The sequence below is a fragment of the Oculina patagonica genome, chromosome 2 (assembly GCF_052425735.1).
Source record: "Oculina patagonica isolate OP01 chromosome 2, crgOcupat, whole genome shotgun sequence".
Taxonomy (NCBI): Eukaryota; Metazoa; Cnidaria; class Anthozoa; order Scleractinia; family Oculinidae; genus Oculina; species Oculina patagonica.
This window is the reverse complement of record NC_135759.1, coordinates 9,356,336-9,372,282: the sequence shown is the minus strand read 5'-3', so window position 1 is coordinate 9,372,282 and position 15,947 is coordinate 9,356,336. Positions and strand designations below refer to the sequence as shown.

Here is a 15,947-nt window from a genome sequence, read left to right as displayed (position 1 = left end):
ATTATTCTTATTGAATCTTCATTAAGATCCGTTTTTTTTTCTTTCAATGAAGCAAGTAGTTGCTTCAATAGCCCATTCATTCCATTAATTTTGCTTTTTTCGGCAAATGTTCGGCGTTTTAATTACTGTAACATTGCTGTGTCACTTAAGGAACATATTCAGATTTACTTCTACCAAAATATTCAGTGTGTATTGAGCGCCTCTCAACCAAGGCTAGGTTTGCTTTTATATGAACTTGCAAACTACTTATAAACTATACCTCTTGAGAGCAACATAAAAAGCATGGTGACCCCATCTTTTTATTCCATTTATCTGATGTACTAGTTGTAATTAACAATTGTGCGACGTTTTTGATTACAAATTCTATTTCAATGGAATCACCTTAAGGTAAAATTCGTTTTTAAAAAAATGTCAAAACTGTTTTTCTTCTTTTCATTAGGCTTTTTATTTTACACTCTTATCTCTTCTCCTTTTGTACATGTACACATGTTGCAATTTAATTGTCGAAAATAGCATTTCCAGACAGAACAAAAACAAAAAGGTGCAATCTGTCGTAATGACAGCAATGAACGTGACTTTTCTTTGCGATATCTTTTTGACGTTTGAAAGTTTGCAAGAATTCATTATAACTGTTACCAGAGTAAATTATTAATCAATTTGAGTAAAAGAAACACATGCACTTCAAACTGTTCTCCCCAAGCCTTAGTGCAGGAAAATAATAACTGAAGAAAGAAAGCAAAACCTGTTTAGGAAATAAAAATTCGGAAATAAAGGTGATAATATATTTCGTTTTTAAGTTTCGCGACACAACACCCTCGCAAACAAAACCATGACGCAAGACGATGACCAAGTCCTGGGTCAAAGTGTGGTTATTTATGTTACTCCGTATCAAGAAATGTGTTGAAAATTCGTAAGAAATATGTATTGTTAATGCGTTTTGAGATGGTCATATAAAGCAGTCCCATGGTCGGCGTAAACAATTTCCTGCTAATGCACGAGGGAGATTCAAATCTACACTTGCGGCAAATAACCCTTATGCAAGTTTCCGTCGACCTGGCTAGTTTCACCACCAAGCCTCGCTTTCAAAATGCAAACTTCTAAATATCGTGAACGAATTCCCAAAGCAGCGAAGATGAAATGAATGCCCACGTGAAAACTGCATGGAGGTGGCGAAAGGTTGCGAATAATTTGCGTAAACGAGGCGTGGTGGTGAATTTTAAGCCTATGACCTTATCATCCATAAGGCATATTTAAATCTTCGGAGTTATGACTAATTTTCCCCGGGGGAGAGGGTAAGAGGTACATTTGACATGACACAAACAGTACTGCTGGGGTAGGCGGTCAGGGTCCTGACTCGGATGACGCAGCGAACGTTCCCTTTGTTGAGAAAGCAGTGGAATTACAAACCACGCAGGTTTCAGGCCCGGTTCAAACGTCGAACTTATCGTGTACCGAACCTAATACCCGCAATTAAGTACATGAAGAGATCGACGTTTGAATCAATTAAGATCGACAGATGTAATTTGGGTCGACCCAAGAATTAAGTTCGACATGATTAGTCGGTCAGATCGACTGTGGAGCGACTACGGAGCTCTCCGATTCAAACGTCGAACTTTTCATGTACCGAACCTAATGCATAAATTACGCTAATACATTTGTAAATATAAGAACGTTTTTGATTGGCGAGTGAGCTGTCATGGAGGCGGTCATGCAGAATAATTAGGCGCGACGTAACGCTCTGGATCGTATCCTGTTTCGACTCTTTCTTTTAAATATATCTCTTAAATAAAAGGAAACAAAAACAAGACTAGAAGCTAAAGGTAGCAGTTAAATTTACCGAATTAATCGATTTTGAAGAAATTTAACCGAAGCCTGGCCAGCCTGGCGACTGTACTTCAAAAACTGCTGTTTGTAATTCATTTTAAACCACAGAGCGATATGCCAAACCATTAAACAGCGTTCTTATTTGTTGCATTAAGTGTGCAACTGTATAAGTTCGGCACATGAACAGTTCGACGTTTGAATCAAATGACCGGGGGGGGGGGGGGTGGATGCCACCCACCCCCCCGTAAGGTCTTGCCAAAAATCGTCATTTTTAACATTTTTCTTTTTTTCCTGGTTTTTAAAACAGAAGTGCAAGATTTGTTTATTTTTACATTCCATAAGCATTCTAGCTTGATTTTGCATCAATTTCCGTTATTTTGTGACTTTCTAAGAAAATGTTGAAATCCAAGATGGCGGATCCAAGATGCCGGCTCTAATGACGTAACGTGACGTCATATGACGTCACAGCTAATTAAAATTATGTCATCTTGTAGAGTAAGCTAAGGTCTTTCTTCTCAGAGCAAAATAATTCGCTACGCCTTAAAATAACGAAAACTCCGGGGAGGGAGGGAGTTTCCGTAAACGGTTAAAAAAAAAAATTAATATCGCGCAGCATAAATAGCTTTCTGTGACGTTATAACATTCACTTTTGCAACTCCACATATTTATTGAACACGCACTTAATACAAGATGTATTTTGCTTCACTCAGCTTTTTTCCCCGCAAGCGGTTAAGTGCCGGCGAAAGTTGATATCAGTTGATTTTTGGAGAAAATCGCATTAAAACTTAATGTTAAATTATGTTTCACAGGCTACATAAAATTATTCTAAGAAACTGCTTTCTTGTCTTACATTTATGTCAATCAGCTTGGTCTTGTTTTGGTCGAATTAATGGTGCCTCTAGAGAATACTGAGGTTTTACTTATATCATCTGCTTGAAAATCATTGTTTTGATTGTACACTGAAGGTCATATTAAATTGTAGTATTATACTTTTTTTTTTTTCTAGGACTTAAATTATGATTCACAAAAAGAACGGGAAGTTTAATAGAGGGTCTTGAAAAAAAGGTAAAATGGGGGAGGGGGGGGGGGGTAAAATTCCATTTCGCAGCCTGTTGATTCCTAATTTTCCTCATCTTAGATCTATTGTTTGTTTGTTTGTGATTCTAAGTCCCAGTAAGCCAACTTATATTTTCCCATTGAAAATAATTATTTACCTTAATCTCACTTCCCATTTTGCCCCTTCAGAATTCTCTTAATTAAAAAAAAAATGTTCTGAAATATAATGAGGATCGAAATGGGTTTAATTCATCACTGTTTAAATGTATTTCCAAACTTATGTCATCATTTCTTTTTTTCATCAAGCTCTGAGCAACAGATTTAGGATCTAGTCTGCTGGAATTTTATGAATGACACAAAGTTGCGTGTTTCTTTGCATGTTTTATTTTTAACAACCTCGTACAATGATTTCATTATTTGTGGCTCCTTGCCACACTACGTGTTCCTATAAGTGCTTTACTGGTCAGTCTATCTTTAATTACTGGCCACATCCTAGTGCTCAAACTTTGTTATCTTAAACATGACAAAGCGGTACTTCCTCCCAAGTTATCTTCTGCAAGCCTCGTCATTTGACAACCCACTTTTATATTCCTGAAAGTAGAATAACGGATACGTTTATTCAGTATATAGCAGTCATGCGATCCGTGCAGTAGTAATTATAAAGTAAAGTAAACTTACATGCACAACAGCAACACATCTATTTGTACACAATCTCACATTTCAGATACTCTCATGGTAACGTCAGTTTATAAAGTGAGGGCCCTTTACAACAGTTTGCCTGAGCTCACAACCAGCGCCCAGCTGTTCAAATGGTAGATAATGCTATCCACCAGATAACCCACTATCGAGTGGATACAAGTGCCGAGAAAACTGCTATCCACTGGATAGCGATTTGTCCGGTATAAAGCATTATACATCCTTTTAACAAACAGGGCCAGCTGTTCAACAAATAAGCTGGAAGATCTAATCATTAGCTGTTATTAGGGTCCATTCATTATATATTTATTGTTGACCCCCTTGCAAGGAAAAGAAGAAAAGGTCACGACCCCTCTATATGTAATGTGAAAAATAGATAGCCCCCCCCCCCCCCCTGCCCCACCCACAATGAAAACACAGAACTACATTTAGCCTTTATTTAACAGCTATATATCGAGGTGGAGGTGGCAAGTGGGGGATATTTTCCTCGCTGCTGGCCACCAACACTGAGGTTGTTTTAGTATATACAGTCAACTCTCGTTATAGCGGACACGCTCGGGGCGTCGTTTTGTGTCCGTTATAGCGAGAGTCCGTATTAGCGGGAGTCATTTCCAGTCAAACCTCTTTCGCCGGGGATCTGGATTTTGTCCGTAATAGCGAGTGTCCGCAATAGCGGGGTGTCCGCAAGGCGAGAGTTGACTGTACTTATAAAAATATTGAGATACAAATATCCTAAAATGATGATTTTTAACTCATTTATTCCAGTCAAAGATTACAATTTTCCCGTGCAAGTTGCTCCTAGGTGAATAGCAAAGGATATCCCGAGTTTGAATAGCCAGTCAGAGGATTACCCAACAGCGCTATCCACTGTTTTAGTTCATATTCCTAGGTGAATAGCAAAGGATATCCCGAGTTTGAATAGCCAGTCAGAGGATAACCCAACAGCGCTATCCACTGTTTTAGTTCATACTAAAAATAGTTTTTTACCAATCACTTGCAATCAGTGATATTAAAAAGATATTTATTGTTTTCTAAAAAAATCATCATGGAAAAAGAACTAGTGAAAGATCATATGCTTCACCTTACTACAGAGGACAAAGAATCTTCACAAAAAGGACAGATTGAAAAATGGCAGCAGAGACATTAATACAACAGAAAAGTTTCGAAAAATACAACTGTGACACTCCTTGTCATACTGCTGAATTCCAGAAACTAAAAATCCAAGAGCTGTAAAAGAGTCTAACTCACTTTAATCTTCTGTTGAAAGGGGATCTTGAGAGATGATAAAATTAGCTAATAGCGGAGCTCCCAGAGCGTAGCCCCATTCCTTAGAATTTTTGGTAAGACATCGAGCCGAAAAAAATTGGTTATGACGTCAGCGTACGAGCGAACGTCCGTACAGACTCTCGGGGAGGGGGAGGGGAGTGCCAATGCAATCCTGACCAGAGGGGAGACAATGCATGCCATCCTCTTGTGATGTCAACGGCTGTCCAACGACTTACATTTTGTTATTGGGCATCAATGTTATGGTGAATTGACAGCTGTCAAAACAAGCTTTCCGCTGACCAGTATCACATGACCATATCGCGGGCTCAGATATAGAACACATCGAGGTCGAATGTTTTTTTGAAGTTGACCGCTGACCAAGTGACTTTTCACCATTGAATCGCGGGCGCAAGTATTTTTCTGTGGTCATTTGCTCTTGAATTACATGAAGCGGAAAGTGAAATTGGGGAAGTGCGCTGGTTGCTGTCGGCTCGGCTAAATGAAATTTATAAGCTTATCAAGCTTATTTTGAACTTGTGGCGAACAGAATTTCACAGAGGAACTTGTGGCCATTCTGGTTTATACCTAAGCTTTCGTGAAACAGCAAGGTTAACAGCAGAATTTTGAATATGGTTCAGAGTCAAAAGGCAGGAAACAAACTCACAACATGCCGATTTACCAAGCGTACGAATGAGTTCACGATCACCGAGAGTCTCCGCAATTGAAAAGCACACGACAGTTTATTACAGATAAATTATTTCTGGATGTATTCCTCGTTTATCCCGGGATAGCAGCCAAAGAAAAACAGATTGCGACCGATCGAAATGGACGTAAATCTTCCAAGCTACTTGTTGAGTTTAAAGCAAAGACGGTCAAAGACAAAATCCCTTTACGAAACCAAGGTAAGCTATAAGCTTATGTATTATTGATGTTCCTTTTTTAACAGATTAGAAAAGTTTCTGTTATTTATCAATGTAATAGCACTCAGTCGTTCGTGTAACCGGTATGTCAGCAGAACAAGGGCATACAACCTTATTGAAATTCGTTTTGTCAACACGAGTTGTATTCAAAGTAGATAGCATCTACTGCGATAAATTTGTTTATCCTGTAATTAAATCACCGAAGTAGGAGGAACACAGCACTTTAAAACGTTGGAAAGAGCAAATTTCCAGTTACACTACAAGATCAAAAAAAGTTTAAAAAGGGCCTGTCTGCAATGAGGAGAATATCATTTAAAGCAAATTTAAAATACATGTACATTTAAATGTACATCAAGGTTTATGAGGTTAATTGAGTGACAGGTATTTATAGAGGTTGTAAGAGGCAGTTTGAGTTTATCATTAATTTTATATAAGCAAATCTGTTGCATTTCTAAAACTTGCTATATTAGGATTTCCATACCTTTTATGGGTTTTGATATGGTGTACATTTTGTTTTTAGTGAGGGAAAACAGGAATTCAAGGGGTGCAGTTAATGTCTGTGATGATGAAGGTAAGCATTAGATTAGTGTCAGTTTATATATACCTTTATTTCTCTAAATGCTCTGTGACAGAGTTTAGTTTTTGTGAATCTACATCAGTGCATGAAACTTGTTTTTTTAAGTGTAAAATTTTGGGGTTTAAGAAATGATAGGTGTTTCAACTGCTTGGTAAGTTTATGTTTCATTAAAATCGTGGTTTTATTGAGGAATTTAATTTAAGCTAATTTAAAATTATAAACATTCATTTGATGCCATTGAATGATCATCAACAAATCTTATGTCTTTTTTGCCTTTTTCAGGGTCAACACGAGTAGCAGAATTTCCACAGAGTTGCAGACACAGAAAGAGAAAAATGAACAATCAGATTATTATATTTATATATTCTTCATTGCATGTACAAATAACACTTATGTACATGTACTGTGTGTAGAATACAATTTATTTATAAGGACAGGTGTAATTTTAAAGTTAATGAAATAAAGCCAGATAAGGTACAATCATGTACATAAAAAATCATCCTGCTACCTAAACATTTAATTCCCAGTGCCCACACTACAAAGAACAGTAATTATGATAATGAGATACACATTTCATCAATCTCTTAATGCATGGTAAAATGGCATGGTAAAATTTTTGCCAAGCAATCTATACCTGAGTTTAGAACTAACAAACAGTATTTATGCCTCTCCAGAATTTTTGCTAAGTTTACATGTAATTAAGCAAAGGGCAAAGGGACTCAAATAAAGAAAAAAGGTGTTATCGTTTTGGGGGACCCTATTTGGCAGAATGACAGAATGTCAATATTTTGCTTGCCACTACCTTTTACTCCAGTTTGCTAGCAGAAAGCTGTTATTTTTGGTTTTAGGCAATAATAAGACTGTCATCGTCACCATTCCATCGTATAGACCCCCTATTTGGGGGGAGGGGGGGGGGTGGGTAAGCAACATGCAAAACTTTCCAGTTGTATGCTATGTGCAGCTGTAACATACCAGTTATGATGAGGGTATGGATATTTTCAAGAGCAAACCTTTCTTTGTTCTTGGTTAACTTTGAGAGTTGCGAGTATATCTTTAGAAGGTTATGCATAGACTACTAATGATATTCTTGATTGATCAATTTTTTAACTCTTATTTGGTGTTGTTCATGGTGAAAAGGGATACATATCATCATCCTCTCTTGATATCATATATAAAGAAAATAACATGAATATAAAAATCAGTCTAAAAAAACTATAAAGGGGAAATAACTGGGGAGCTCCGCTTTTAGGCTTGCCTAAATCTATATATTATTGAGACATCATTTTGTGATACCTGAACTACTTCATGTATGAGCTTTAAACTGTTATATATGAACTATATCGTTTCAGAGACTCTTGACATTTTCCATTATCAGAAAGCAACAATGAAATTACATGTATTCATCAAACATATTAAAACAAAAATACACATAAAACAGATAGCCCCCCCTCTCTGTATGCAGATTCCCTGATGAGTCCCCCCCCCCCCCCCCCCTTCTGAGTATCGTGGATTTATCATGATCCACCCACTATTCTTGCCGGCCCACCCCCTGGCATAAATAATGAATGAAAGGATCTTCAGCCATCTTACGACATTGAAAATTTACCATTGTTTTCATTTTTATAATTTAAATGTAAAATTAATGGTATGGATTTGTTACTGTAGACGATAAACGGGGAGTGTATTGTCCTCTTGAAGACTTTGACTAAACCAATATGAAGATGATTTTTGTTCATTTCTGTTATTTGTTGTTTTGTTGTTATTAAGACCTAAATGCATAAATTAAAGTCACACAAAGACAAGGTTGTTCGAATAAATATCATCATTTTCGTTATCCCAAATACTTTAAAACACCATTGAAGGCTCTTTTCCCGTGATTGCTGACAGTTGTTCGATTGCGAAGAATCTCGACGCAAATCGGAATCCGCATTAATCTAGATCAAACAAGATTAAATGCATGGCCAAGCATTTTTTTCTTTTTACATAAGAACAACCTAGAAGGAATCGTTTAAGAACATGGTACCTTGGAGGTAGAGAAGCTAAAATTTGAGCGAGACGTGTGGTTTATTGTGTACGTTATTATAATTTAGCTTTCTTTTTTAGAGTTAAAAATTACCTCCTTTTTTATCAACAAGAACATTTTCAGCCAGCAAGTTAAGTTCTTAAGTCGTGAAAGTTTAGCCTCAGAACTAAAAGTAAGTGGCGTTCTTAAAAAAAGTTGTACTTGAATTCGAATTTACTAACAAGCATTTGGTGCGTGTAAAAGGAAACTCCAGCGAGAAAAGTGATCGTCTAGAAATCCACAGACTGAGAACTAGCAATTATTCTTTCAACAGTGACATTGGAAATTTACGATTGTTTTAATTGTTCTTCATAGTTTAAATGTAAAATTAATGATATTGACTTCGCTTTACTATAGACGATCAATAACTATTCAAAGTGGCTATGAGCCACTAAACTCGGAAAATTTATTATGAAACAAGAATCGAAAACAACAAACTGACAAATAGAGATTTGCTAAAACAAATGATGTTAAACTTTCCACAATTCAGATCACTTCACTTAGTTTCACTGTCATCTAGCTGCTCATCGAAAGCAGGCCGAAAGGGTAAGTGATAGAGTTCCCATCGGTTGCAAATTGTTTTCTTTCTTCTCATTTTTACTCGTGAATGTAATGAAACGAGTATTGTTATGGTTATGGAAAGTGATATGCAAATTTTCGGTCGGTCGGTCGATGGGCTGTTAACTTTAATTTATGAATAATAATTTATGCATTAAATTATAAATTAATTTTCCTTGTTTTTTTGAAACTTTTTGTTTCACACTTCTGAGGTTTGAACCGGCGACTCCTAACATCAACTATGTTTTTGAAGACCAAACCCCTAACCGCTTGACAACTTCGGCGTACTGATCATTTGGGCTGAAAATTAGCATATAGGTTTAATTTCTTTGTGTTGTTGTTAGTACGATGACCGATACCGTAGGTTCAAAGTTAAATGGCTTGTATGTAAAGCTTCTTCGAATGGCTCGATTTATAGCCCTTAAGAATTTCACATGACAAATAGAAGAAATAATCTTAGAGAAAAAATGAAAATCTTCGAAACACTGAACTGACATTCCGTGTTTTGATCGAATTTTTAGATTTTCCAGGCACGAACTGTGGACAGCGACTGTGTTGGGTATTAAAAGGTTGATTTCAGGACAATTGTATGAATAAAGTCCAATTTTAGCAGTCTCTGAATGTTTTATAGTTCCAAGCGTATTGTATGATAATCGATAGTCATGATACGTAAATAATTTATCGTAAAAAAGCTCGCCAAACTGACGAATTTTGTTGCCTTTTAATAATATACTGTATAGTACTTGATTTGCATCTCTAATAGATTCATAAAAAAAGGAGAAAGAAAAAAAAAGACGTCGCATAAAATTGTAAAATAGATTGTCGTAAAAAAAAAAAAAAAAAATTAATCGTCCCTGCTGAGAATCGAACCCGGGCCGCTGGACTGGAGGGCCAACGCATTGCCACTACACAACGCGTTAGCAAGCTTGCACTTTATGGTAGAAATTAGTGTTATATAACGAAGGCTTTTGAATGGATTACCCGCGTCCGCTGTAAACACAAGAAACCAACGTGATCATATCTCCCTTCAAACAACTTCTATACTAACATGCCGCTCACAAAAAGACAGAATCATTTCATAGCTCTACACCAATACATTTAGTATTCTCATTCACGAGTGGGCTAACAAAGCGCCTTTGATTCCTTTTTGTTGTTTGGAAGGTTGGCAAAATAATAATATCATCAGAAAAAATAAGTTTTGGTTTATTTCAAGAAAACTGACATTAATACAATATTTCGGCTGGTAGTTAAGCATGCATGTATCGTATTTATTTATTCGGCTACAAGCCGAGACCCTAGACTTTTAGTTTTTGGAACCAGTTAGACTCTGACAGAAAATAAACCCAAATCACTCGGCTATAAGCCGAGACCCAATTTTTCCTTCAAACTGTAAAACAATCCACGTACAGCGAATCAACATATTCGTGAAATCACAACTATGTAATTGAAAAACAACAAATCACTGATAAAGAATGAATTCATTAATATAACCGTACACAAGCGTGACAAAACATTCACCTGAGTTCAGAATCCCATCTCAAACAAACACGCATTCTTCTGAAGAATTAAGCAGTTATCGATCATCATGCCAAAAACTACTGGTTTTCAAACAACTAAAACTTCAAATTGAAAGTTGTTGCCGAGGTAGAGACAGTTCAGAACAACTGCAAAATCGCCAGAGAATACGGGATGATTGCTGATGATTCAGTGAATCTTCAGTCCGTCGTAATTCGCCAAGTTGCTAGCGAAAAGATCAAGCAGATCAAGCGGGAGAACTTTAAATGTCATCAAAACGAAACATGTGCTCTTAACAGTATTTGTCGAGTATCCTCAATCCAATCAAACTCTTCTGAAGTGCTTTCTTTTAGCAGAGAAGTCGTGGTATTTTAAGTTTTAGCTTTTGAACAAAAATATTACATGCAACCGATTTCTGTCAGATCGTGTTATAATGTTTACCAAGCGCGTGGGAAAGACCGCTTCTGATTGGCCAGTTTCTGGTGTCGCGACAACAAGTCAAATAGATCGATTCCTTCTTGACCCTTCTTCTCTTGAAAAGTCACGTTAGCAGTGATTTTGCAAATTTAAAACTAAACTTAAAGAAAGGAACAGAAGGAAAGGAACAGAAACAGTCTCAGGCAGAAATAATTATTGTAGAAGAGATTGCGAGGAAATTGTGTAAGACATTCGGGATTTCGAATGCCCTCGTCAGTTCAAAAGACGATCGCGTACGCCGACAAAACAATAATATTCCAGAGCGAGCCGATGGAGGACGAGTTCCAGCCTAAATAACGACGAAAAGACGAATAAAAACTTAATTCCTAACGTTACGTCATTAAACCAAATGGCTTTTTAGGAGCCGCCGCTAAAATAAAAGGTAATGACCAAGAATAAATACAAACGCTTGTTAATTTTCGTTTGTTGATGACCGCTCGGCTTATAGATGAATATTTCATTCTAATTGAACTCTTTTCTAGTACCATCTATTTTTTTTCGGAAATACTCGGCGATAAATCGAACCCCAAATTTTGTTGAATTTTAACCAGTTCTCAGTAAGATTTGGTGAAAATATATAGTCTTTGTGTACTTCATATATGCGCATGCGTTAAGCACAAAATTCCGTGTGCTTGAGTCTACGCCTGGAAGAATGCATACCACAAGGAGAACATTGGGTTTTCAGAAACAAATATATAGCCTTTGTGTACTTCATATAAAGTAACACAGATAAGGTTGGCATTTTAGCCAACCCCCTACCCACTTCATAAGATTAATTGATTAATTCAATTTGATATTAATTAATTAATTCAATTAAAATGTCTAACAGGAAACGAGTGAAGGAGTGAAGGAGTGAAATAGGCCCTATCACCAAAACTCTGAATTTTCGAGTTAAAAAGGAGTGTACTGTCGTCTTGAAGGATTTGACTCAACCAATATTCTCATGATTTTGTTTATTTCTGTTTTCTGTTGTTTTATTGTTATTTGCACTTAAAAGCATAACAGCTTGGACAGTGGCAGGTGCGTTCTCATTAACTTAACCCTAAAACATTCCCTTAACCAAAACTCAACCGTAACCTGATTTCTGGTTGTTGACTGAAACACGTAACGAACCCATCATGCCAACTTACCAGCGCCGGCGTTACCACAATAACGAAGAGAGCAAGCTGGTGTCCTCTGTAACTCGTAGACGAAATATGCACCACAGTTCCTTACTCTGATATTGTTATTCCAACGACAGCAGTTGCCGCTCCAGTGATAACAGACTTTACGAGTCACGACACCCTCGGCTTGTGTCGGGTGATTGCCGTCAATCCATCCTGGAGCATGAGTACCACAACGTTGTATGGGAACACACGTGTCCGGTATCCGATCCCCGGCAGCCCCGTCGAAACGGTACCATCCTGGTACTTGCAGGTCCCGTTGATCACATCTTACATTGTTCTGCAGTTCGTTACTTACAGCGCGGTCTGATGAGTTTAGGACTTGGTAATTGCTACATTCATCTATTTGAGTAAAAACAGATCAGTTAGCGAAAAAAATACAGTGTCTTACTATTAGATATGTGAATTATCTTTGTTTCTGTTCATCCTTGCCTAACAAGGTTGTTCATTCTCTGTTTTCCAGGAATTTGAAACATCCAATTTTCTCACCAACAAAACTTGAAAGGTTATTAATTCTAATCTGTGCTATTTACCTGGCGATGGTGCGGTGGTAGGTGGCAGCGTGGTAGGTGCTGAAAATGAATGCAAAGTTTGGATTAAAGTCAAACTAAGTCAAGGTTGTTCGAATTAGTGTCATCATCTTCATTATTCCAAACACTTTTGAACACCATTGCAGGCTATTTTCACGTGATTTCTGACACTTGTTTCATTGTGACGAAGCTCGACGTAAATCGTAATCCGCTTTTATCTAGATCGAATATGTTATCCAATGCATGACCATTTTATTCTTTTTTTTTAAAAAAAAGAACTCAAAGGAATTCTTTAAGAACATGGCACCTTGCAGGTAGAGAAGCAAGAATTTAGCGAGACAAATCAGCAGACAGTATAATTCAGCTCTGTTTTTTAGAGTTAAAAATTACCCCATTTTTTATCAACAAAAACTTTTTCAGGCTGCAAGTTACGTCTTAGAGTCGTTAAAGTTTAGCCTTTAATAGTCTGGGAGCAAGTGTAATCCCGTGGGAATTTTTTGATGAAAGCAAACCAATAGTCTAGAAATGTTATTTGGGACCTAGTAGACATGAAAAGTTTTGGTGGCAACTTTGCAACTTGCTCAGACGGGAATTATGGGGGTTCGAAATTCTGACACCTGAAGACCAGCATGGAAACGAGGCTGAAATATAAAATCCTTTATAACTCGCATGAAACTAGACCGTTACTCACTAAACTTGCCTACAATATGTCATTCTCTGCTCTCAATCGGTTTTTGCTGGATTTTTATTTAATTAGTGGTCACGTGACCTTGTAGCATGGAAACGAGGCTGAAATAGAAAATTCCTTATAACTCACGTGAATGTACACCGTTACTCATCAAACTTGCCTACAATATGTTATTCTCTGCTCTTAATCGGTTTTTACTGGTTTTTTGTTTAATTAGTGGTCACGTGACCTTGTAGCATGGAAACGAGGCCGAGATACAACAGTCCTTATGATTTTCATATTTACCGACCGTTTATTACCAAACCTGGCTGCATTATCGGTTTTGGCATTTTTATTTGGAACGTTGCTCACGTGTTATTGAAAGTATGGAAGTGGTGCTGTAAAAAGAATTTCTCTAAGGCAAGTGAATTTAGCAAATAAGCCAGTGACAAGCAGTCATAATAGACACGCCACATTTATTTCACTAGTGATAATGTCTACACGTTGAGAAAGACTTCCTTCTGACAACTAAACCCTATTGAAAATCCATGATCTCTGTTGAAATGCTTGAGAAAGAAACATCAACGTTTGGACAGACCCCAAACAAAAAGGGTTCTTTCACACATGCTCCTAGCAGACGGCTAGTATTAAAGCTGTTTAAAGTGTTCAGCAATAAATACATTGTGCTAGGTGAATCGTTCAAATGAAATAACTTAAGATATCTGCTCAGCACTATTTGCTGCTCTTTGCATCTTTACTCAGACTCTTACTCATCGCTGCTTTCGTCATCATCACTTTCATCACTTTCATCCATGTCACTCTGATAAAGGTCGCCATTTTGCTGGTTCTCACATTCACTATCATCAGAACAGCTACACATGAGGTCTGCACAGAGAAGCCCAGCTCTGCGGCACTGGCATCGATTGGACGAGCATCGCTCCTTTGAGCACCTGCACTTGACAAGTTGTATGATGTGCCAGAGTTAACAGGAACCCACTCTCTATTCTCCATTGCCCATCCATAATCACTCGGTGAGGGCAGCACAGGGTTTGGAACAGCATCCTTGTTCCAAACCATCAACTGAAAAGGAGCACGCAGTGTGGCTTGGTGCAGTGCAGCTTGTGTTGGTGGCAACCTGTCAGACTCTGCTTGCTTCTTTTTAAACAGAGACAACCTCAGCTCTTTGACAGTAGTTAAATCTGTCTTTGGTACGTAGATTTGACACACAAACTTTTCAATTCCACTCTTGATTTCGACGTCTGGCTGTTCCTCTCGACCAAGATTACCAAGGGAGCTCAGAATGGAATCATCCGCTTCCAGAAACTCCTTCCAACAGGATCTTCCCTTTTCCTGAAAAGCTACCAGTATTATCAGCTCCTGTGATGGCATGAAATGCGGGCAGTGCAGCTGTCTTGGCAGGTCCAAGGGCTTCCACAATTGGCTGCAACTTAATAGATCGATGATTTGCACCTCTTCCAGTGACAAATGAAGTGTTGGGGCATAATTCTGAGTACCGTCGGATTGCTAGTACAAGCACATCTGTGTCTGGCGAATGAATGGACAAGTGCGTTGCACCGTCATCAGTGGCATCCAGAGCATGCAGTATCATCTTGGTGTCAGCCTCTTCATGGTCACTTTGAAGATGCGCCATGTCTTTGTGCGTCGCTTCACATTCTGTTCCCCACGCCACAACAATCTGCCTTCCAACAGCCTCGCCACGTTCCTTCACCTTCTTTGCCAGAAATGCGGTCAGCTCTGCCTTCGTCTTTGTATGCGAGCGCAGTTTCTTCAACAGTACTTTGCCAATATGTGTGGAATCAGTTATTCGATAATAAACGGGGTCTTTGGATCCTTGTCGTCTGGTCCTTGTAGCAGATTTCAGTTACGATGGGACATCATATCTGTCAAAGATTACGCGAATTTCCTGGGTGTCATCATACTTGCTGAAGAGACGATTGTTAAAGTGTTCTGCCAGGTGTTTGCAGGTATTGATCCAGTCCGGCTTGCCTAATGACTGGACTTCAGCCATTGCATCAACTATGGCGACCTTGACTCGCACGTCGGCATTCTCGGTACTGGTTTCAGACGTTACACCAATACTTGACTCCCCCTTGAACTTCTCCAAAATGTGCATAAGGGTACTCTTGCTTGAGCAGTGCAGCATGCTACCGTCGGGATCAAACAAAGACCTAAGGACTACCGAGAACTCATAAAGGCCAACTGCCTCCTTGATGTCTACTTGATTGGTGACACTTGAAACCCAGGCTCTGCTCTGGCGTAAATTGGATTTTATCAGTATCAAGTAAAATCGTAATAAAAACACCATCAAACTAGCATGTTAAGTTTCTTTGTGGAAGAAAATCCAGAATTTGGTATAATCTTACAATTTCATAATATTAATAATAACAATTATTGACATTGATCTCTGAGATAACGTTGAAAGCTATTCTATTCAGCTGTAATATGATAATAGAGTCCAGTTCAAAAGTTGTGTTAAATATAGCCAAATTAGACGTGGCGTTCTTGCCTGTGGCCTTTCAAATTACACATCTTAAGTAGATTTGCTGGATTTTGAAAGCCTCGCTTCCATGTCAATTAGGTCATGTGACTATTTCTTTTAACTTTTAAACCATTTT

General features: G+C 37.9%; 1 long non-coding RNA gene and 1 pseudogene across 1 annotated transcript; one reads left to right on the top strand and one right to left on the bottom strand.

Moving 5' to 3' along the window:
- Positions 1-3,253: 3,253 nt before the first annotated feature.
- LOC144642882 (uncharacterized) overlaps positions 3,254-15,947 on the bottom strand; it is a 37,409-nt pseudogene continuing 24,715 nt past the window's right edge.
- On the top strand, positions 5,381-7,542 carry LOC144641770 (uncharacterized). Its single transcript, XR_013568618.1, has 3 exons — positions 5,381-5,744; positions 6,283-6,333; positions 6,622-7,542. It is a non-coding gene; the product is annotated as an uncharacterized LOC144641770 (long non-coding RNA).